The 23317-nt window shown below is 42.3% G+C and overlaps 1 long non-coding RNA gene across 1 annotated transcript in view; it reads right to left on the reverse strand.

The window, feature by feature from the left end:
• Positions 1-2495: 2495 nt before the first annotated feature.
• Positions 2496-23317, reverse strand: part of LOC134935332 (uncharacterized) — a 64655-nt gene continuing 43833 nt past the window's right edge. The window contains exons 2-3 of the long non-coding RNA XR_010180061.1: positions 7754-7922; positions 2496-2576 (exon numbers count right to left, since the gene is read on the reverse strand). This is a non-coding gene — a long non-coding RNA (uncharacterized LOC134935332). The remainder of the gene's footprint in view (positions 2577-7753; positions 7923-23317) is intronic.

The raw sequence follows: 23317 nt of genomic DNA on the forward strand, positions 1-23317 counted from the left end.
CGCAGGATTTGCATGGGGGGGTTTCCAGAACTGGGCGGAGCCAATCACAGGGGTGGGGACTTAGGTGACCCAGTATATGCTGGGTCCGTAAAACTAGTGTGTGTGTGTGTGTATATATATATATATATATATATATATATATATATAATCTACACACACATATATATATATACATACATACACACACACACATACATATACACGGGTGGTCTTCAGTATGCCGGCGGTCGGGCTCCCGGCGACCAGCATACCGGCGCCGGGAGCCTGACCGCCGGCATACCGACACTTATTCTCCCTCGTGGGGGTCCACGACCCCCCTGGAGGGAGAATAGAATAGTGTGGCGCGCGTAGCGTGGCGAGCGCAGCGAGCCCGCAAGGGGCTCATTTGCGCTCGCCACACTGTTGGTAAGCCGGCGGCCGGCCTCCAGGCGCCGGTATGCTGGTCGCCGGGAGGCCGGCCGCCGGGAGATCGTAGTGAACCCATATACACATATACATAGCATATTAAACATGCATACATATATATATATATATATATATACACACACATACAGTACACATATATATACACATGTATATATATATCATATGTGTGTGTGTGTGTGTGTGTGTTTATATGTATGTATGTATGTATATACATGTGTATATATGTAGGCACATGGATAAATATGTGCTATAATTAAAATAAAGTAAACTTTTATTGCACTTGTAAGTGCCACCAGGAATACAGCAGGCTGCAGAGGACGCTAGACAGTCATTAATAATACTCATGTAGCTAAAAAAAAAAAAAAAAAAAAATTATTTTTTTTTTTAGTGGAGGGGGGTTTCTGGGTACTCGGAAACCCCCCATGGGTGCGCCACTGCCTATGTGAAAGGTTGTTTTGCTACAGGCAAGGGTGCGATATATGCCGGTAACTGCTCTAAACTTTAGTAAATACTTATAAGGTGAAAGAAAGTATATATAGAAAAAATCTTTGTGTGACATTTGGTCACATCCCAGGTTTGGGTGCCACACTGTCCAGTGTATGTATCGTACTAGCACATCGCACGTTTTATTGTTATATTGTTTTGCTTATCAGGCATACTCTAGCTTATGTTTAGCGCAATTTGTATGTATGTCTGTTTTTTTAAAGCATGTCACAGAATTGTTGTTGTCTTTTAATGTGTAGTAAATTTATCTAGTATCTAGATGTTTTAAATTCATTTATTGTTTATGTTTCTTTGCTCTCTATGTGACAGCTCACGGCGCGTCGTCATGGCAACCGACCGGCCCATGTACGTCACTTCCTGACCTGCTGTGACGCAGAGACCGGAAGTGTGGGATGGGGGAGGTTCGGAACACCGTGATGCACGCAGCTGGGAGTCATGGAAGGGGGGTAAGTGGCATTAATTGATTTATGTATTTATACTTGTATCGATGCACTGTATCACTGTCTGAGGAAGGGGATACGTCCCCGAAACGTAACACAAATTAAAACAGCATCCCTGCATGGATGCTTTTTTCACTACTTGTGCAAGTCTCTGAGTGCCGCCTTTTTCCTGGTAGCATATATATATATATATATATATATATTTATGTGTGTGTGTATATATATATATATATATATATATATATAGAGAGAGAGAGAGAGGGGGGGAGAGAGAGAGACATGTACAGAAAGAGATAGGAATAGGTAGATATTGCTATTAATATACAGATATAAATGTAGATAGGTAGATACAGTATATAGATATATATAAATATACAGATAGACAGACAGATAGCACAGCCGATGCCAAAATACCTCAAGATATATCGGTGCATCTGCATGTGTGTACGGGCGACCCACCGGCCGCCCCATACACTGGCTGACCCAACATATTGGGTGACTGAATGGTAAGTATGAATAGCTTACCTATTTAGCGGCTGTCTACGCAATGGTGGGTCAGTGGAGAAGTTGGCCTGGTGTTTACCCAGCCTTACTCTCAAAGACCTGGCACAGGACAAGATTCCAAGGCCCATGCAAGCTCTTTATGATTTATTTTGTAGCTGACTGCCTCATAATTGCTGAAATCCTCAATTTCTGAATGCATTCCAGCCCTCAATTATTAAGTTGGACAAGCCTTACACAAAATCTATTCAAATGCAATCTAAGCCAGGATCAGAAATGCCAATACACTTTCCTGGGATTACAACCTTCACTTGCAAGCCACATCGCATATTAACAGGAACATGTAAACTCAAAGCTTTAAAAAAATACATTATTTACATTTAGCATTTTTAAAGCACTGATGGAAGTAAATAAAGGTAATTATAATTTTATGACTGATCAAGACAGTGCAGTACAAGTTATTGTTTGTTTATCTTTATTAAAGATGATTGTTATGTGTAGTTCCCATTAAATGAAAGACATTACAACCTTTAGCTTTGGAAACAACACATTTACCAGGATTGTTAATGCAGAGAAACTTAATACAAAAGTGAACATTGATTTGCATGATGCTTAGAAGATGCAAACATCTGATAATACCAAACAAATTTTAAATGTGTTCTTTTTTTATACTGTTTTCAAAGTTTGCTCAGTTCTGGTAAAAGCCTGAAATAAAGGTGCAAGATAAATAATTAATACATTTACAAAAATAACATATGTCATTTATTACCAATACAAAGTTGTACTAGGTAGGGGAAACAAAAATGATAAATAAGCAGTATTTTGACTTAGGCTACTAGGACAGGCTAAGTCAATCAAAATCAACCAAGAGACCCAAATGTATCCATACTACTAAGTATTCCATCAGAGATATAAGTGAAACCATTTTAATGGGTGTAAAATATAATATAAATACTATGAATATATGATCTGTAAATTTGGGCACCCAAAACATTATCCCCGGTAAATGCCGGCTTACAGGGCTAATTGGATAACCCTGGCAGGATCCATTAGCTGTGGTAAATTACCGCAGTTAATTGGATGCCAGCCAAAGCAAGCAAGTAGTCTATTATGGGTAATCTTCAGTATGCCGGCTGTCGGGATCCCGGCGCACAGTATAACGGCGCTGGCATACCGACACTTATTCTCCCTCGTGGGGGTCCATGACCCCCCTGGAGGGAGAATAAAATAGTGTGGCGCGCGTAGCGCGCCACCGTGCCCGCAGCGTGGCAAGTGCAGCGAGCCCGCAAGGGGCTCATTTGCGCTCGCCACACTGTCGGTAAGCTGGCGGTCGGGCTCCCGGCGCCAGTATGCTGGTCGCCGGGAGCCTGACCGCCGGCAGACCGTACTACACCCGTCTATTATTATGCATGATCTTTTCCCATTTGGTGAACTGTTTTAATGGAGAACTTCAGCTTAAACAGAATTTAATCAATGCCAATTTTATTCACAGAACCCAGGAAGTGCGAATAGGTCATGGAAAAAGAAAGCTTCTCATCAGCCAGCGCAGAGAATGCCGTTTCTCAAACTACTATTGTAATTCAATAACGGAGAATACAGTAACAGAGACTGAATAAAAATATAACTTGTGGCTTTTTTAAGGATTCAATTTAGAAATTATTTCTGTTACTTCCATAATAGATTTTATGCATGTAACATACTGTATGGCTTCAAGAGAAACATGTGAAAACTATTATCACAATGAAAGCATTTTTTTAAAACTGTTTGTAAAAGTGGAGAGCAAAAGGATACAACACATGCAGAATCAAAAGAAAGCCATGGCAGAGTGCAATTCAATACACCATGCAATAAAGAACATAATTATTTCATTATTTATTTTGTATAGCCTACAGTATGTAATATTTTATTCTAGTCTTACAGTAACAACACTAACTGATTGTGTGTGTTTTGACTGAATAATACACATTAAATGACAGTAAAAAAAAATTTTTACAAATCAGAAATTCAATATTTTCAAATCTACCAACTGTATAGCATCAAGCCACGTCTATTTTGTAAAACTCTTAGTGGAAAATATTTTTTCCACTGTATTTTTGTTGTGTTTTGGGTATACCTAGGATCATGACACTGTTATTCATGTAGCTGTTGTCTATTGAGAATTTGCATGATTTATTATAGCATCCAACAACACAGAGAGGTACACAGTACATAAAAAACAAATTAGGTATATTATATTATTGTAATAATGATATTGCAGTTGCACTAATCAATAATGATTGCAATTTGCACTGCCTGATTCAGATGTGATTTGAGTTGCTATCGCTGTTGCTTACATAGATGCAGCCATCTGCAGCAGCAACAACAGAGAGGCCAGGAAATCTGGTCTCGTACCTCCACGCAATGGCGGCAACAAGTCTCGATTTTGGGAAATGGCGGCTGATTCACTCCCCTCCCCACACCGCAATGGCAGCAGGCTGTCACAGACAGTCTACTGCCGATCTGCATCCGACATCGCAGACCTATACTGTACATGCACAGTTCTGGTCCGGCGCATGAACAAATTGCCAAACATCAGTCATTTGCAGCATGCGTCGCTGCCATAACCACATCTGATAAAGGCCCAATGGTAGTATGAGGTATACACAAGTTATAGTTTCATCAATATGTCATTTGCTTTCATTACAAAAGCAACCAACTAATTATACTTATGTTTTTATATTGTAATAATCCACAGGCAAAAATATTTTCTTCTCTGACAGTTTTTTTCCTAACAACTAAACATTAGAGAAAAAAAAAATCACAAACATAAATACATGAAAGAAGGAGGAAAAAGGGGGGAAACTTGCTTAGAGCACAGGAACCCTTGTGGAATATATAATATATAAATAGATACAGTAATGTGCAATTGTCTTAACATATTTGCCCAATTGCTGGTTTTAAAATTTTATCTATTGCATTAACTGAAAATTGGTGTGAAACTCTTGAAATGAAGGAGAAAACAACTTTATACCTTCTGTAAGTTAATAGTGGAATGGAAGGCAGAAGGCAGTATATTTAATAGATATGTGTGGGTCCGGTTTTGAGAAAACCAAGCCCATCTGAACTTCACAATTCTGAGTGAGTCTAAGTCCCGACTCAGGTTTTCCCGCGAGGCTTGGCGATAGGGGAGGTCAAAGGGGACACCCGTACCGGGCCCCAAGGCTCAGAGGGGCCCCAAGAATAGATGCTATTGAGACGGTGTGCACCAGATGGCCACAAAATTACATAAAAAGCTGGTAACAGGTGCACTAAAACACCCCTGCCCACGCCGGATCTACCCCTCCCCCCTCTCGCGTTACCCCGTAACAAGCTCTGGTCCATGTTGCGTTGCCGATGGCGTGGTGTCATTATGCAGAATGCTGCGTACCGAGCCTTCCCTCCGTCTGAGGATCTGTGCCGCTGAGGATCTGTGCAAGCCCGCCTGTGTCAGAGGATATCCAAGACAGCAGCCGCTCTGCTCTCTATAGACTGTGAGTGCTTTTGAATGATAAGGCATTGACACTGTAATATGAATCCTGCTGATGACCCCTACCGCCACTGCCGCCAATGCCCGCTGCCTGCCTGCTCATTATACTTGTGATATATTGTACATTTTTATAGAGAAAAAAATACAAATTAGTGTTTGGGACTGGGAAGGGGTGGGAGGAGGACATGAATGCAATTTTGTTGTCCAGGGCTTCCATTAACTTAATAGCACCGTGGATGCGGGGTTATTAAGTTAATAGAAAACAAACACTGCCGCGAAAGCATAGAATTTGTAAAAAAAATGGAGCTTTCAAATAGACCTGCTTTTTGCTGGCTTGTTGTGATAGTCATGCACGAATCAGCGAGATCCGTGCATGCTTATCTGTGGAAAAGGCTATGAATTGGTTAAAATTTTAAAAAAGAAATGCGTGTGGGTCCCCCCTCCTAAGTGTAACCAGCTTCGGGCTCTTTGAGCCGGTCCTGGTTGTTTAAATACTAAATCCCTGTATTTAGACAACCAGCACCAGGCTCTTAGTCCGGTCCTGGTTCCAAAAATACGGGGGACAAAAGATGTAGGGGTCCCCCGTATTTTTAAAACCAGCACCGGGCTCCACTAGCCAGGGACATAATGCCACAGCCGGGGGACACTTTTATATTGGTCCCTGCGGCCGTGGCATTACCCCCCCAACTAGTCACCACTGGCCAGGGTTCCCTGGAGGAGTGGGGACCCCTTTAATCAAGGGGTCCCCCCCTCCAGCCACCCAAGGGCCAGGGGTGAAGCCCGAGGCTGTCCCCCCCATCGGTGGGCGGTGGATGGGAGGCTGATAGCCATGTGTGTAAAAAAAAGAATATTGTTTTTTGTTGTGGAACTACAAGGCCCAGCAAGCCTCCCCCGCTTGCTAGTACTTGGAGAACCTCAAGTACCAGCATGCAGGGAAATAATGGGGCCGCTGGTACCTGTAGTTCTACAACAACAAAAATACCCAAATAAAAACACAACACACACACCGTGACAGTAAAAATTTATTAAAACACACACACTCACACATACTTACCTACATCCCACGCCGGTCACGTCCACTTGTCCAGTAGAATCCAACAGGGCCGGTACCTGTAAAAATGAGAGACAGATTACTTACCTACATCCCACGCCGGTCACGTCCACTTGTCCAGTAGAATCCAATTGGGGTACCTGTAGAGGAGAGATGGCACACAATTTGTTCTTTGGCAGACTTACTTACCTATACACTCAGGAGGTTTAGGAGTTTGGAATGAGAGGGAGAGAGAGAAAGAGAGAGAGAGAGATGAACCTGGAGTGAATCTGTTTGCGCCCTCCAGCTGCTCTTGCCGGCGGAGGGACCAGGTCTGAAACTGACAGCGGCTCTTCTCAGCGGACTTGCCATTGACAGCAGCTCTTGTCAGCGACGCAGACATACAAACACTGGAGGGGGACATGCGCCAGCTGTGTGGCGGAGGGAGCAGCTCTGACAGCGGCTCTTGTCAGCAGCTCCCGGCGCGGACAGACAAGGAGGGGGAACATGTGGTAGGACGAACCTTGGCTCACTGATTTCCGCCCTCCAACTGCTCCTGCTGAGCAGGTCTGACAGCGGCTCTGCTCAGCGGCGACAGCGGCTCTTCTTAGCGGCGCCCGGCGCGGACAGAGAAGGAGGGGGAACATGCGGCAGGAGGGGGACTGTGCCTGACAAGGAAGCGGCACGCACAGGAAAGTGAGCACTCATTTTTCAGCTTATAGGTGATTGGACCAGCGGATCCAGCCCTGGATCCGCTGTCCAATCACATCTAGCCCTATCGTCGCGGCACTTCTATTAGTGCCGCTTCCTCGTCGATTTTCTATGGGCTTTTACAGTCCAGTGCTTGGCCACGCCCCCCACTTTCTCCTCCATCCCATTCACAACGGGAGGCACTGTTATCAGTGCCTCCTAACCTGCTACTTCCATATCTTATAATGGTTAAAATAATATTACGAAGTTACTTATGACACAGAATATGTCATAAGTATCTTCCTTGTATTATTTTACTCAATAATAACAGGGGAGGCACTGCCTCCCCTGACTGCACGTCCCTGATATGTATATACATGTATATGTATCTACAGTATATATATATATATATATATATATATATATGTGTGTGTACAATAGTTCAGAATAGTCCCCATTCAGAACAGGCATGGCACTCCAGGACTTGGTGAAAAAGCGTTTATGTAAGCATTCAATCAAGGTATATATACATCACCATATAGCACTAGCCATGATAACAATGCTGCATTTCGGGCCCCGCAGGGTCCCTTCGTCAGGTTAATGCAAGTGCTGTGAAAAAAGAACAGACATATACCAAATACACACCAATAAACTTACCTAAATAACCTCCCCATGCTGGCGTGTGCAGCTTCATATCGGCGTGGTGCTTCCGGTGGACTCCGAGCGCTGTCCCGATGACATCATCCCCATGCTCGGTAGTCATAGCAACCCGCACACACCGCTTGCTGTAGCGCCGCTGAGATCACAGTGGCCTTGCAGGGAGAGGCTAATTGGAAACAAATGTAAATGATAAAACACTACATCACGGATGAAACCATAGTGTAATACTAACACATATAATATATAGATATATCCACAAAGTGAACATATCAAAGCGTTGTGAAGGGCAACAGCCTGACCAAACAAGCAAAAAATAAAAAATAAAGGAAAAGGAGAAATGTCATGAAAGGACATGGAAAGACTGTATCATATCAAAACTAATATTACTAGCGCAATCCGAGTAACCGCAAAGGCAGAGAACGAATAATACATGATATATAAATTATAAATATCCATGTAACAGTCAATTGGAACGGAGGGAATTCCAATTTATTTTTTCATTTAAGCCATGTGGTTGCAATGAATTGAGCTTCAAAATCCATCTTGCTTCTAATCTATGCAAGGCTAGTATTCTATCTCCTCCCCGATGTAGAGGGGGAACATGGTCAATGAGCTGATATTTCAAGTCCGACAGAACATGGGCTTTAGCACAAAAATGTCTAGACACCGGCTGATCATTGGTTTTACCACATAACGCTTGATTGATGTTCGAACGGTGTAGCACCATCCTTTCTCTTAGAGTTCGACTAGAGAGGCCAACATACAGAAGTTGGCATGGACAAATAATGCAGTAAATAATAAAACGAGTGGTGCAAGTGATGACATGTCAAATATTAAATTTCTTCTTTGTTAAGGGGTGGACAAACTGATCCTGGTATCATGGCAGTACAAGTGGTGTAGGATAAACATCGATAACTGCCAGGTTTTTTACTTACGCCAAAAATACCAACTTTTGGAGAATGATCAGTAATATCGGTCTTGACTAGAAAGTCCCGTAAATTATGTCCCCGTCTGTAACTAGTCATCACCTGTGTATCCTGAAAGCAAGTTAATGATTTGTCAGATTTGACAATGGGCCATAATGCCTTGGTGGCCCGGGGTATAATGGGACTAGCCGTAGAATATCTAGTGGACCATATGAATTTATTCTGAGATCGTTCAGATTTAGATCGTTGTTGAAACAGAGTGTCTCTATCCATATTCATGATGTTAGTCTTAGTAGATTCAAGATCTTTAATATTATAACCCCTTTTCGCAAACTTGTCTACTATTACTTGTAGTGCATTGTCCAATAACGCATGTTCACTTGTTATTCTCGCCACTCGAAGCATCTGTGAGCGAGGCAGACCTCTCTTAAGTGCAAGCGGATGGTGGCTACTTGCATCCAATAGCGAATTCCTATCGGTGGTTTTATAAAAAACAGTGGTAGCCAATTTACCCTCTTCCAAGTGAACTGTAACGTCTAGATAATCAATATGACTGGAGCTATAGAGGTATGTGAACTTAATAGGACCCGGTGTGGCATTGATGTCATTCATCATTAATTCAAATGACACACCACTCCCATTCCATAAGACAAACAGATCATCTATGTATCTAATGAACCAGCGTATATTATGCGAGTAAGTGAGATTATCAAAAAACAGATGTTGTTCTTGTTCGAACATAAATACGTTGGCATATGCCGGTGCCACACTACTCCCCATGGTACAGCCGGCCAACTGGAGGTAAAAACGTCCATTAAATAAAAAATAATTTTTGGTAAGAATTAACCTGAGTAATTGTAAAAATAACGGTTTGTCAAAGTCGAAGTCGTCTTCCAAATTGTAAATGAATGACTCCATGGCCCTAACGCCTGCTTCATGAGGGATAGAAGTGTATAAGGAGGAGACATCCATGGTGCATAATAACGTATCTGATGGTAAATCCTCAAATACCATAATTTTTTCCAAAAACGTAGATGTATCTTTCAGATACGTTTGACGTTTGGTGATGTGTGGCTGTAATAAGGAGTCCAAGAGTTCAGCAACCGGTTGGTACAAAGATCCCGCTGAGACGATCGGACGTCCTGGGGGATTGTCCAGACTCTTATGAACCTTTGGCAGCGTATAAAGGCATGGAATAATCGGGTGTTTTGGAATTAAAGCCTCTTTCAATTTAACATCAAGTTGTTTATTCATAACCGCCTGATCCAATACCTGGAGCAGTTCTTTCTGAAATTGCTCTGTAGAGTCCCGGGCCATTTTGGTGTATGTGAGAGTACATGACAATTGTCGCATCACCTCACTGATGTATTGAGATCGATCCTGTATCACCACACTACCACCTTTGTCCGCTGGTCGTATAATAATTGATGTGTCCTCACTTAATGTTTTCAGTGCACCTCTTTGTTCAAATGTCAGGTTTTGGTGTATTCTGCCTGGCGTGGCTATAAAACGACTCACAGAATCATTCATGAGACGACTATAGGTTTTGAGAGATGGGTTAGAAGATGAAGGGTCGAATGTAGAGGTAGTATATTTCTGTATAATTTGATGTCTAGGTTCTCGATCCTCATCCATTTTGTTATTTTGAAAAAACTCTTTCAATCTCAACTTACGGTTCATCTGGTGTAAATCGGTTTGCCATTCAAATGGATTATGGAAATTGGTGGGTACAAAGGAAAGTCCTTTGTTAAGAACAGACATCTCGGTAGCGGTCAGAGGACGTGATGATAGGTTAAAAATCAGGTTGTCTTCTTTGCTTTACTTGCTTTTGTTGATCCTTTGGTCCACCGGAAACCCTGCTGGACGCCGGCTCCCGCAGCTCCATGGCGTGACACGAGGCAGTTACATTTAAAAGGTATGTTTTCACTGTCATGTTGTTTTGTCCTGTTTCACAGCATATTGCCTTGAAAAAAGCGCCCTGCGCGGCGCTGTAACGTTGGCCATAATATAATATGCCACTTATTTGATTCACTGTTTTGAATACAAGATTGTTTTCACAAGTCCCTTGGAGTGCCGCTTGTTCCTTTACCATTGGGAGTGGATGGAAGCATACCCCTCTCTTAAAGGACATTTCTTTCTCTGCATTTCTTCAAAAGGAAGGCACCGGGGCAGTTGCAAACTTATACAGGCAGTGCCGACCATTCCAACCTTTGTATTGTTAGGACTGTGCATACGGTCCCCAGTGGTACGGCACCCAAATATTTTGCTTACAAGCTTTATTGGATTCGCAAATTACGTTGATCCCTCTATTCAGCAAACGCTGAATAGCATTGTGACATTTTAAAGATACGGATCATAAATAACATCTCAGTGTGTTCGGTTAACCCCGAACACATCAGCATGAATACAGTCAGATCGTCTAGACAGATGTCTGCACCAAGTAAATCTATGGCAATTGACGATGTACTGGCATTCACGGACTCTGAGACAGCAGCCATTCTATTTACGGATGATTCTATAACAAATGAAGACAACACTACAGTAGACGAAATTTATCATACACTGTTACATTTAAAGAAAAAGGAGGTCGACTTCTTATTACATGGTACTTCTCTATCAGACTATTTCCGGGCAAAACGGATACCCAGGGGGTTTCGAGTTAAAAACGTTCCCACCATTGGCAAGAATAACTCTGAATTTTGCCATCGATGGATATCCGTCATTAACAAGTGCAGCATGGACCTTATGCTCCTCGTTATTGAGGAAGCAGGTAAAGAACTTAAAAAATACAGAGCTAACATCACGCAGTATTCAGTCAATCAGCAATCTGTTTTGAATGACATCCAATATGCCAGCACGTGGGACAAACTAAAAACACAACTTGACAATTACAAACGCGATCTTATTGCCTTCAAGAGATCCAAACTTCAGACAGTCAACACTGACTATGAAGACAATCACGTTTATCAATGGCTACACGGCATGCCAGAATCCTCCCTTTCAGGCGGGAGAAGACAATGCCAAACATGGAGGGATAGACGAGCCCGCTCAATGAGACGGACGCACTCTTCCAACTCTGACAGCGATTTTCATTGTGTCATGATTCTGATGGATCCAAATCCCCAAAGCAGACCCCTTTAGGGGCAACTACGAAGGTACGACCCAAACCAGGAGGCCAAGGTCATCCAGGCGAGGGGGACAAAATCAAAGAATCTGGAAAACCACCTCTTGTAACCAAGAGCAGAAAGCGGAACTAATATTTAACCTATCGTCAAGAGTGTTGACGGACTCTGAGGAACAGGTTCTCAGAAAAGGTCTTTCCTTCATTCCCACCAACCCCCATGATGATTTTAAATGGACCGTTGAACAGCACTGTTTCTCTAGAGCTTTGCGTCTTAAAGAATTTTTCCAGCACCAGCCTGTAGCTGTTGAGCAGGAACAACCAGTGAGGATTCCGTCTAAATCGACGTTTGACCCCCAATCTAATAATGCAGCTATCAAGTCATTCTCCAGGCTACTTGATACATCAATTAGAAAATACGATCAAGCAGCACCAGGGATGTACCGTAACACCACTAAGCTAGAACAACAAGCCATTAAAGATCTAGCTTCGTACGATGATATCACAATACAACCGGCGGACAAAGGGGGAGCAATCGTCATTCAAGACAGGATGGTCTATATAAAGGAAATTGACTGACAATTAGCGGACATTTCCACATACAAAAAATTACGACATAATCCCACCATGCAATTCAAAATGATAATTGACAACATGCTCAAACAAGCAGTGCTGGATGGACACATCAAAACCAAAACAGCATCAGCACTCACGCAAAACCATCCGATTGTTCCAGTTCTTTACACGGTACCCAAAGTCCATAAGGACCGTCTACATCCACCGGGACGTCCTATTACGTCCGCAAGAGGGTCGTTGACCCAACCAATTGCCAAGTTCTTAGATCAACTCATACAACCACTGGTGATTAAGCAAGAGACCTATCTTAAAGATACCACCCAGCTGCTATTAACATTACAAGCCATAACAAGAGTGCCTAAGAATACCATCTTATGTTCGATGGACATACAAAGCTTATACACGGTCATACCACACGACCAAGGCCTTTTAGCCATGTGACAGTTTTTGGAAGCCGAGAATTTTTGTGCACTAAATATCCCTTTCTTTTTGAAACTCCTTGAATATACACTGACGCACAACTATTTCATACACAATGGAGAGTATTTTGTGCAACTCACTGGTTGTGCAATGGGATCTAATGTGGCACCCAGCTACGCAAACGTGTATTTGTTTGCTTTGGAACGTCAATTTTTCGGCTCCGAACTACACAAGCAAAGATCCTTCTGTATAAACGTTACATCGATGACCTCCTACTCTTGTGGACGGGGAGCCCTTCTGAATTATCAGATTTACATAGGGACATCAATAACAGCAATACCCCTATCAAATTGACCATCGAATCTAGTTATACATCAATTCATTTTTTGGACGTACAAATCGACATCCGGTAGGAAGCCATCGTCACATCGGTGTATCATAAACCAACCGACCGCAACAGCTTACTAATGAACAACAGCTTTCACCCTCCGGCACTCAAGAGAGGTCTCCCTAGATCCCAGATGCTGCGAGTGGCACGGATCACAAGCGACGGAGAACAGCTTGATGCAGCTTTGGATCAGGTAATTCTTAAATTCCAACAGAGAGGGTATGACCGACGTCAGTTGGCATGCATTAAGCAAGAAGTGCTGACCATTCCAAGAAATCAGCTTTTTGGTTCCTTGAAACCACAGTCCAACAAAAAGATGCCGTTCATCACCCAATATTCCACTTCCAGTTCAGTTATCACGAGGGCAACACGGGCATTGTGGCCCATTGTAAACACGGATCCATCTCTACCATGTTTTCACAATACAGCTATTATGCCTTGCTTTAGGAGAGGAAGAAACCTACGGGTCATGCTCGTCAAAACCGATGTTACTCAAACAAAGTCGATCTCGTTGACACCAGGCTGCCATCGGTGTCTATCGTGTACCACCTGCAAACACATGGATACAGGCACTACCTTCATTCACCCTAAAACCAAGAAGGAGTACAGAATCAGACATTATGTTACTTGCACTTCACAATTTGTGATTTACGTCATCTCCTGTCCATGTGGCCTGCTATATGTGGGGCAAACTACACGCACATTCCGGGAGAGAATGGCCCTACATCGGTCTGCCATTAAGGCAGCCCTTGAGGGCAAACCTAACGACCAACCGGTGTCTCGTCATTTCAAAAAGGAAAAACTCCTTTTGTGCCACCTGCGACATATGATAGTAGACCATATTCCACCATACACCAGAGGCGTCGATCGAGCCAAAGCACTGGCACAAAGAGAAATTGAATGGATCCATCGCCTGTCCACATTGGCACCGAATGGACTGAACGAGCATATTGCTTGGTACGTTTTTCTGTGAAACCCTGGAGACTATTCATGGGACTGTGTGTCATCTGGGACACATTTTTATTAGACATGGTCTATTACATGCAGCCTCAATAGAGATATTAATGTTTGAGTATACGTTATCATTCAGGTAGATAGATAGCCTGCTCTCAATCACGTGGGGTGCCAGTCATGTACAATCACGTCAGTGTTGTCAGACACTTCTCCAAAATACACGGGGTAGCTGTCTGACAGCCACCTTTAGTGTGTGTTTATATATGCACACACGCATACTCTTGATATTAGTTGCCATAACATTTCCCAAGTTATCTTTTTGTTTCAGACATTCACAAGTTGTTTAGTACATTAATACCATTGTGTATGGCCATTATTACTATGTATTGGCATGAATCATTCATTTTTCTACGGTCAGTGAAATTGCTGGTGCAATTGATTTTAACAGTTTTTTTATCACTCACATTTCTTTCACCATTCAGCGCCTGGGCACTCGCTATTTCACATAATCACTTGAGACACAACACAGCCCCACTGTATTTATCACAGCGCTGCTTTTTTTGAAAGAAATGTGTATCCATTTGAGCAATCACTCTCACATTGTTTTCGTTTATCATTTTACTTCTGCTCTCTTCCGCCAGAACTAGCGGGATGACAGCGGAAGCTGGGACGCCCGCGGTTGCCTAGTTACCAGTGATGTCACTTCCTGGTGACGTAACAGGCACACCCACCGGAAACCATGCTGGATGCCGGCTCCCGCAGCTCCATGGCGTGACACGAGGCAGTTACATTTAAAAGGTATGTTTTCACTGTCATGTTGATTTGTCCTGTTTCACAGCATATTGCCTTGAAAAAACGCCCTGCGCGGCGCTGAAATGTTGGCCATAATATGCCACTTATTTGATTCACTGTTTTGAATAAAAGATTGTTTTCACAAGTCCCTTGGAGTGCCGCCTGTTTCTTTACCATTGGGAGTGGAAGGAAGCATACCCCTCTCTAAAAGGACATTTCTCTCTCTCTCTCTCTCTCTCTCTCTCTCTCTATATATATATATACATATATATATATATATATATATATATATATATGAGATGAGCGGGTTCGGTTCACAGAGAACCGAACCGTACCGGACTTCACCATTCGAGCCCGGATCCGAGTCTCCGAGACTCGGAAACCATAACGAGGCAAAACGTCATCATCCCGCTGTTGGATTCTTGCGGGGTTTGGATTCCATATAAGGAGCTGCATGTCCCCGCCATTTTCACTCCGGCATTGGATAGTGTAGAGAGAAGACGTGTCTCCGTTCTCCCAGTGTCCGTGTCTTGTGCTGTATTTGTCCAGTCACAGTGGTTGTGTCCTCTTGGTGCCATATGTTCATTGCTGCTGTGTTGTGCTGCATCAGTTCAGTGGTGGTGAATTGTGCTGCATCAGTCCAGTGGTAGTGTCCTGTGCATCAGCCATCAGTCATTCCAGTGACCAGGCAGTCACAGTGGTATACTCTGCAGCCATATGTCCACTACTGCTGTATAATAATAATAATAATAATAATAATAATAATAATAATAATAAGTCCCTTACAGTGTTGTTGTGTTGTTCTGCATCAGACCAGTGGTAGTGTCCTGTGCATTAGCCATCAGTCATTCCAGTGACCAGGCAGTCACAGTGGTATACTCTGCAGCCATATGTCCACTACTGCTGTATAATAATAATAACAACAAGTCTCTTACAGTGTTGCTGTGTTGTCCTGCATCAGACCAGTGGTAGTGTCCTGTGCATCAGCCATCAGTCATTCCAGTGACCAGGCAGTCACAGTGGTATACTCTGCAGCCATAAGTCCACTGCTGCCGTATAATAATAATAATAATAATAATAATAATAACAACAAGTCCCTTACAGTGTTGCTGTGTCGTCCTGCATCAGACCAGTGGTAGTGTTCTGTGCGTCAGCCATCAGTCATTCCAGTGACCAGGCAGTCACAGTGGTATCCTCTGCTGCCATATGTCCAGTGCTGCTGTATAATAATAACAAGTCCCTTACAGTGTTGCTGACTGTGTTGTCCTGCATCAGACCAGTGGTAGTGTCCTCTGCATCAGCCATCAGTCATTCCAGTGACCAGGCAGTCACAGTGGTATCCTCTGCTGCCATATGTCCAGTGCTCCTGTGCCACATATTGTGTTATATAACTCCAGAAAAATAGTGGAGAACAAAAATTTGGAGGATAAAATAGGGAAAGATCAAGAACCACTTCCTCCTAGTCTTAATTGTAGTCACTTAATATATTATATAGTTCAGGATAGGTAAACCTGTTCAGTATATCCAATCTGATTTTCAATATTCACAGTCTCTCCTTTCACGAAGAAAATTAATCTGGTTCCTTCAGTTTAAATGAGGTATCCACACTGTTCCTATTCCACCTTTGTTGATATCATCCGCTTGTGGGTGAGGTTATGCAAAACAAAAATGGTGGACAGACCATCATGCATACACCTGGTGTTTGGACTGCCGGTACTGCCTGGGACCAAAAGGAGGTACAGCTCTATAGGGGGAGCTTTTGCTATATAAAAACCTCTATATGTTCTAATTTGTGCCTTCCACAGAAGGTCATATGTGGTACGCATGTATTTGGCATTTTTTAATACTTTTTAATAAATAAATTTTGATGGTATGCACTATGGGCTTTCCACCATTTTTGTTTTGCATAACCTCACCCACAAGCGGTTGATATCAACAAAGGTGGAACGGGAACCGTGCGGATACCTCATTTAAACTGAAGGAACCAGATTAATTTTCTTTGTGAAAGGAGAGACTGTGAATATTGAATATCAGATTGGATATACTGAACAGGTTTTCCTATTCTGAACTATATAATATATTAAGTGACTACAATTAAGACTATTAATTTGAAATACCTTTGGAAAAGTGCGCAGGAATCCTTCTTTTTTCTGTCCTATAGATTTGTGGATGGGTGAGATCCACATTTCAATCCTGCAGACTTTTTGTCAACAGGGTGCGCAAAGTGTATATGTTTTTGTCTTTTATCTACACTTCCTCCTAGTGCTGAAGCTGCTGCCACTAGCCATGACATAGACGATTAAATGCCATCAACGTCGTCTGCCAAGGCCGATGCCCAATGTGATAGTAGAGTGCATGTAAAATCCAAAAAGCCAAAGTTCAGTAAAAAGACCCCAAAAAAGAAATTTAAAAGGTCTGAGGAGAAATGTAAACTTGCCAATATGCCATTTACGACACGGAGTAGCAAGGAACGGCTAAGGCCCTGGCCTATATTCTTGACTAGTGGTTCAGCTTCACATAACGATGGAAGCCCTCAACCTCCATTTTGCCATTTAATTCCAGTGATTTGGACGTATAATTCCAGTGATTTTGCAGTATAATTCCAGTGATTTTTCCATTTCATTCCAGTGATTTGGACGTATGATTCCAGTGATTTTGCCATTTAATTCCAGTGATTAGGACGTATAATTCCAGTAATTTTGCAGTATAATTCCAGTGATTTTGTAGTATAATTCTAGTGATTTGGATGAATAATTCCAGTGATTTTGCAGTATAATTCTAGTGATTTTGCAGTATAAATCCAGTGATTTCGACGTATAATTCCAGTGATTTTGCCATTTAATTCCAGTGATTTAGACGTATAATTCCAGTGGGAATTGTTTGTGTCGATTGGCTTAGTCATACAGCTACCTCATTGCACCCCTTCGACATCTTTGGATAAAGTGCTGTTTGGGGCCTGGTTTTTGAAAAGTGCCATCCTGTCTGACACTGCCGTATGAGTCCAGGGGTACTGCTGTATTAGTCCTGGGGTATTGCCGTATAAGTCCACCAATTGCAGAATTTTTGAAAAATGACAGTGGCGTGCAGGAGATGCTGTCAGTGGACCGAACAATTGTGGCCCACTTTCGACATTCAGCTAATGTGTGACACTACTAGATGTGCCAGGTGGTTGGGTCGCTTAGCTTAATCATACAGCAACCTCAGTGCACCTCTTTTTCTTCTTTGCATCATGTGCTGTTTGGGGCCTGTTTTTGGATATCTGCCCTCCTGTCTGCCACTGCAGTGCCACTCCTAGATGGGCCAGGTGTTTGTGCCGCATGCACACTTGTATTGCTTGACTTAGTCATACAGCAGCCTCGGTGCACCTCTTTTTCTTCTTTGCATCATGTGCTGTTTGGGGCCTTTTTTATATCTACCCTCCTGTCTGATTCTGCATTGACACTCCTAGATGGGCCAGGTGTTTGTGCCGCACACTTGTGTCGTTTAGCTTAGTCATACAGCCACCTCAGTGCAACCTTTTGGCCCAAAAATAATATTGTGACGTGTGAGGTGTTCAGAATAGACTGGAAATGAGTGGAAATGAATGTTATTGAGGTTAATAATACTGTAGGATTAAAATTACCCCAAAATTCTGTGATTTAAGCCATTTTTATGTTTTTTTCAAAAATCATCCAGATCCAAAACCAAAACACGAAAGGGTGGTTTTGGCAAAACCAAGCCAAAACCAAAACACAAAAGTGGAATTAGAACCAAAACCAAAACACAAAACATGAAAAGTGCCAGCCGCACATATATATATATATATATATATATATATATATATATATACACAGTACCAGTCAAAAGTTTGGACACACCTTCTCATTCAATGGTTTTTATTTATTTTAATTATTTTCTACATTGTAGATTAATACTGAAGACATCAAAACTATGAAAGAACACATATGGAATTATGTTGTAAACAAAAAAGTGTTAAACAAATCAGAATATGTTTTATATTTTAGATTCCTCAAAGTAGCCTCCTTTTGCTTTGATGACAGCTTTGCACAGTCTTGGCATTCTCTCAATCAGCTTCATGAGGTAGTCCGTAAAGTCCGTGTCGGATTCATTGTGTGCTGTAAGAATGCTACGAGTGCCGCATCTTTACCTATAGATACTCTTTATTATGGAGGCACCGGCGCAGCTACATTTTTGCTTTTGGCGTGCCAAACCCACACAAGTATATATATATATATATATATATATATATGGAAAAAATAGAGAATAGCGCCTAGGACGATCCTAATATAAACAATGGTGTATAATGAATATGTGGCTCTAATAATATTAAAACAACCCCCAACTCTTAGTGGGTGGCAGCTCCTGCCCAGAGGTGGGTTGAAGATATACAAAAATGAAGTGCAAAGGAGCGCCTAATGGTGTTTAGAGCGAAAGGTGATAAATCACCCTGTGGAACGTGAGAAAGTGTAGAATTACAAAGTATAACTTATCTCTTTACACGTCTTCAGTTCTGATGACAAGGATAATAGAATAAAAACAGCTTATCTGTCCACTCTGGGAAGTTCAGGGTTAAGCAGCAAGTCCCAATCCCAACGCGTTTCGTCCTATGGCAAAGGACTTCATCAAGGGGATATATATATACAAATCCAACAGACGGTAGCACTCACATCTTCATGATAAGCAAACGCTGGGGTGTCCACTCGAATACCACGGTATCCAAATCTGTAGATAAAAATCAGAGGGGGCACTCTCCAGACTTTTTGATATAAACAACTGTTCATTTATTTGTGATATACTTTACATGATCAGCATAATGGCAAGAATTTCCTCAAGCGCTTTCGGCAGGGTGACGTTTGCGTTCCACGGACCGGAAGTGCTCCGCGGCGGGTGTTAGAGATGGGTTGCTGCGGCCCCATTGTCTCTTACTTGCCTAATAGGATTCTAGCTACTTGTGCTCTCGGATGGGGACCGTTGTGGTGTTCTATATTCTTTGAATATGTGGTAATCTATTAAGGAAAATTATTTGTCCCTGTTTGATGACATCATAATACTTTTGGCGCCGTTTTTTAAGTGGTGAGGGTATTTAGAGCCAGTCAGGCAGGACCAGCGTTATTGCTGGATGTCTGAATTTCTGCTCTTGTTTGTTGGAAGCTGTGATAGATGTGCAGTGCCTCCTGAGGAAGGCCCTTGCTGGGCCGAAAGCGCTTGAGGAAATTCTTGCCATTATGCTGATCATGTAAAGTATATCACAAATAAATGAACAGTTGTTTATATCAAAAAGTCTGGAGAGTGCCCCCTCTGATTTTTATCTACAAATTTGGATTCCGTGGTATTCGAGTGGACACCCCAGCGTTTGCTTATCATGAAGATGTGAGTGCTACCGTCTGTTGGATTTATTTAAGGATGTGGTTTATGAATATGAATCATCTCCTGGTTAGCCACCCATCGTCTATAGTATCTGGGACGCTAGTCTGATCAGAATTCTTCTGGACATCTGTGGCCAGTAATCTCTGGTCCCATGCAGTTGGTATTCCCCCATGAATACCTTTTAATATACATTATAAATTAAAAATGTTTTTGTCTTTTTCTGTATTTGGTGCATCGGGCAAGTAGGTTTGGTACCGTCCCATAGCTTGTTGGGGTTTTGTCTGGGGTGATATTAACACTCGGCTCAGGTCTTGATTTAGTAGATAGTATATGTGGATTGCATACAGTGTTTGAAGCGATGTCTCAGTCTGGATCTGCAGGTTTTGATGAGGGTTTACTATTTGCAGTGGAAAGCCAGTTAGTATCATTAACAGATGATGATGCCGAAAAAGTGTATTTTCATCACTTTGAGTTTACCAGTTTACCAGTAGAAAAACCAATTGATTTATTTCACAAGGTATTACGTTTGAAGCGCAGGGAGGTTGAACTCACACTTCACGGTCAATTCCTCTCCAAATACCATCGGTCAAAACGCATACCACGTGGATTTCGGGTGAGCAATACTCCTACCATTGGTAGAACTAATGCAGCATTTTGCAGTAAATGGTGTGGAGTATTAAATAAATGCTCGCTCGACCTTATCCTACTGGTTATTGAGGAGGTGGGGATAGAATTGGTTAAAATCAGGGAAGAAATTGAGATATTTGAAAAGAATTATCAACAGACCCTTAAGTCTGATAAATCTGATTCCTGGTGTGACAAACTGCAATCCCAGTTGGATGCCTTTAGAGATCAACTGGTGACCTTCAAGAGAAAAAAATTGCAGACTGTCAATCAGGATTATGCCACCCATCAAGTTTATAGGTGGTTAACAGGTGGATCAGGCATAAGACGCTTTAGACAAAATAGGCCCCATTATAATAGATCTCAACAAAGCAGTGATTCTTCAACCTCGCATTCAGCCTCAGACTCTGAAGCTAGGGGAGCTTGACCACCGAGCGGTTTTTTAGGGAGGAACACGCGAGTACCCCCTACAAGAGACCCAGAAGATCTAGAAGACCCCACCCAAGGAGGGGCAGCTTCAAAAAGAAGAGCGAGGAGGAAGAAGGATTAGACAGTATATTTAATCTATCGGATCATGTTCTGACCAAAGGGGAGACCTCACTTTTGTCTTTAGGTCTATCCTTTGTACCAACTTCCAGACATGATGATTTTAACCTAGCGGTTGATCATTATAAGTTTGGGCGAAAACTGAGACTACGTGAGTTTTTTGGTGATAAAAACATGAAGGATGGTGGAGATACAATCGATCCTAAAATACTTAAGAAACCTAGCTTGTTTGATCCCCCTTCATCTAGTCCCAGTATTCTGACTTTTTTAAGGATGAGGGAAAATGACTTTAAAAACAATACATCTAAAGGATTCGCTAATTTGATGCCTGACCAACGTACAGCTTTGACATCATTGAGAACTAACGATAAAATTGTTATCCGGCCCGCTGATAAAGGCGGCGCCGTGGTTATTCAGAATTTCGTTGACTATGATACTGAGGTCAGGCGCCAACTTGCAGATCCCGAGATGTATTCCAAATGTGGGCATAACCCTATGCCTCTTGTTAAAAGAAGGGTTGATACGTTGATTGACAGATCAGTAAACCTGGGGCGGTTGACTGAGCAGATGTCGACTTATTTGAAAGTTGACTTTCCGATTTGTCCTATGCTTTACACACTCCCCAAGGTCCATAAGTCCATGGTCAATCCCCCTGGCAGACCTATTATCTCTGCCAGGGGGTCCCTTTTACAACCTTTAGCCATGTTTGTGGATGGTTTTCTACAAGAACTAATACCATGTATACCGAGCTACCTTAGAGATACAGGTGACTTTTTGACTAAGGTTATGGACCTTGGGGAGATAAAGGAGGATGTGTTGCTTGCAACACTTGATGTATCGTCGCTGTACACTATCATTCCACATAGATTGGGTTTGGAGGCTGTGAAGAATTTGCTTATTTCAACTGGCATAACTACTATCCCCATTGACTGTATCTTGGAGTTTTTAGAGATTATTTTGACCAATAACCACTTTATGTACCAAGGAGAGTACTATATGCAGTGCTCGGGGACGGCTATGGGCTCGAATGTGGCCCCTATATATGCAGGTATATTTATGCATGAGTATGAAACGATGAATATCTTGCCAAAGTATGGCAACAAGATTGTATATTACAAACGTTTCATAGATGATGTTTTCATGCTGTGGGACGGTACCGAATTAGAATTTAATGATATGTTAGAGTACTTGAATAACTTGGATTCTACTGTATGGTTTACGGGACACTCTGACACAAAGTCTATTAATTTCTTGGACTTGACCATTTTTCGTGATGGCACTAACCTGGGGACTACCCTATTTAGAAAAGAAACAGATCGTAATACGATTTTGCATGCCACGAGCTATCATCCACCATCTTTGAGATCTAGTCTGCCGATCTCGCAATTTATGCGAGTCTTGAGGAATAACACAGATTCAACTACTGTTGAGAAGCAGATTGTGGAGATGAAGACTCGCTTTACTCAGAGGGGGTACAGTATGTGCACTATCAATAAATGCCTGGATAAAGCACGATCAAGAATGGTTGAGGTGAAACCGACCAAAGAACTGCGGATGATATATGTCACACAATTTGATGCAAAATCGCCTGCTGTCAGAGCGTCAGTAAGGAGGCACTGGCCTATATTGAATTTAGACCCAAAATTCAAAAAGAAATTTGAACATCCACCCATGTTGGCCTATAGACGTGGGCGTAACTTGAAACAATTGCTGATGCACCCAGCTAGACAAATGGCTGGGACTGAAAACAACTGGCTAAACAAGACAAGAAAAGGCTGCGTCAAATGCTTAGGTTGTGTGACATGTCACTCGATGTTGGTCGTAGAGAAGTTTCCACACCCCCTCAG

The sequence above is a fragment of the Pseudophryne corroboree genome, chromosome 6 (genome assembly GCF_028390025.1).
Source record: "Pseudophryne corroboree isolate aPseCor3 chromosome 6, aPseCor3.hap2, whole genome shotgun sequence".
In the NCBI taxonomy this organism is placed as follows: Eukaryota; Metazoa; Chordata; class Amphibia; order Anura; family Myobatrachidae; genus Pseudophryne; species Pseudophryne corroboree.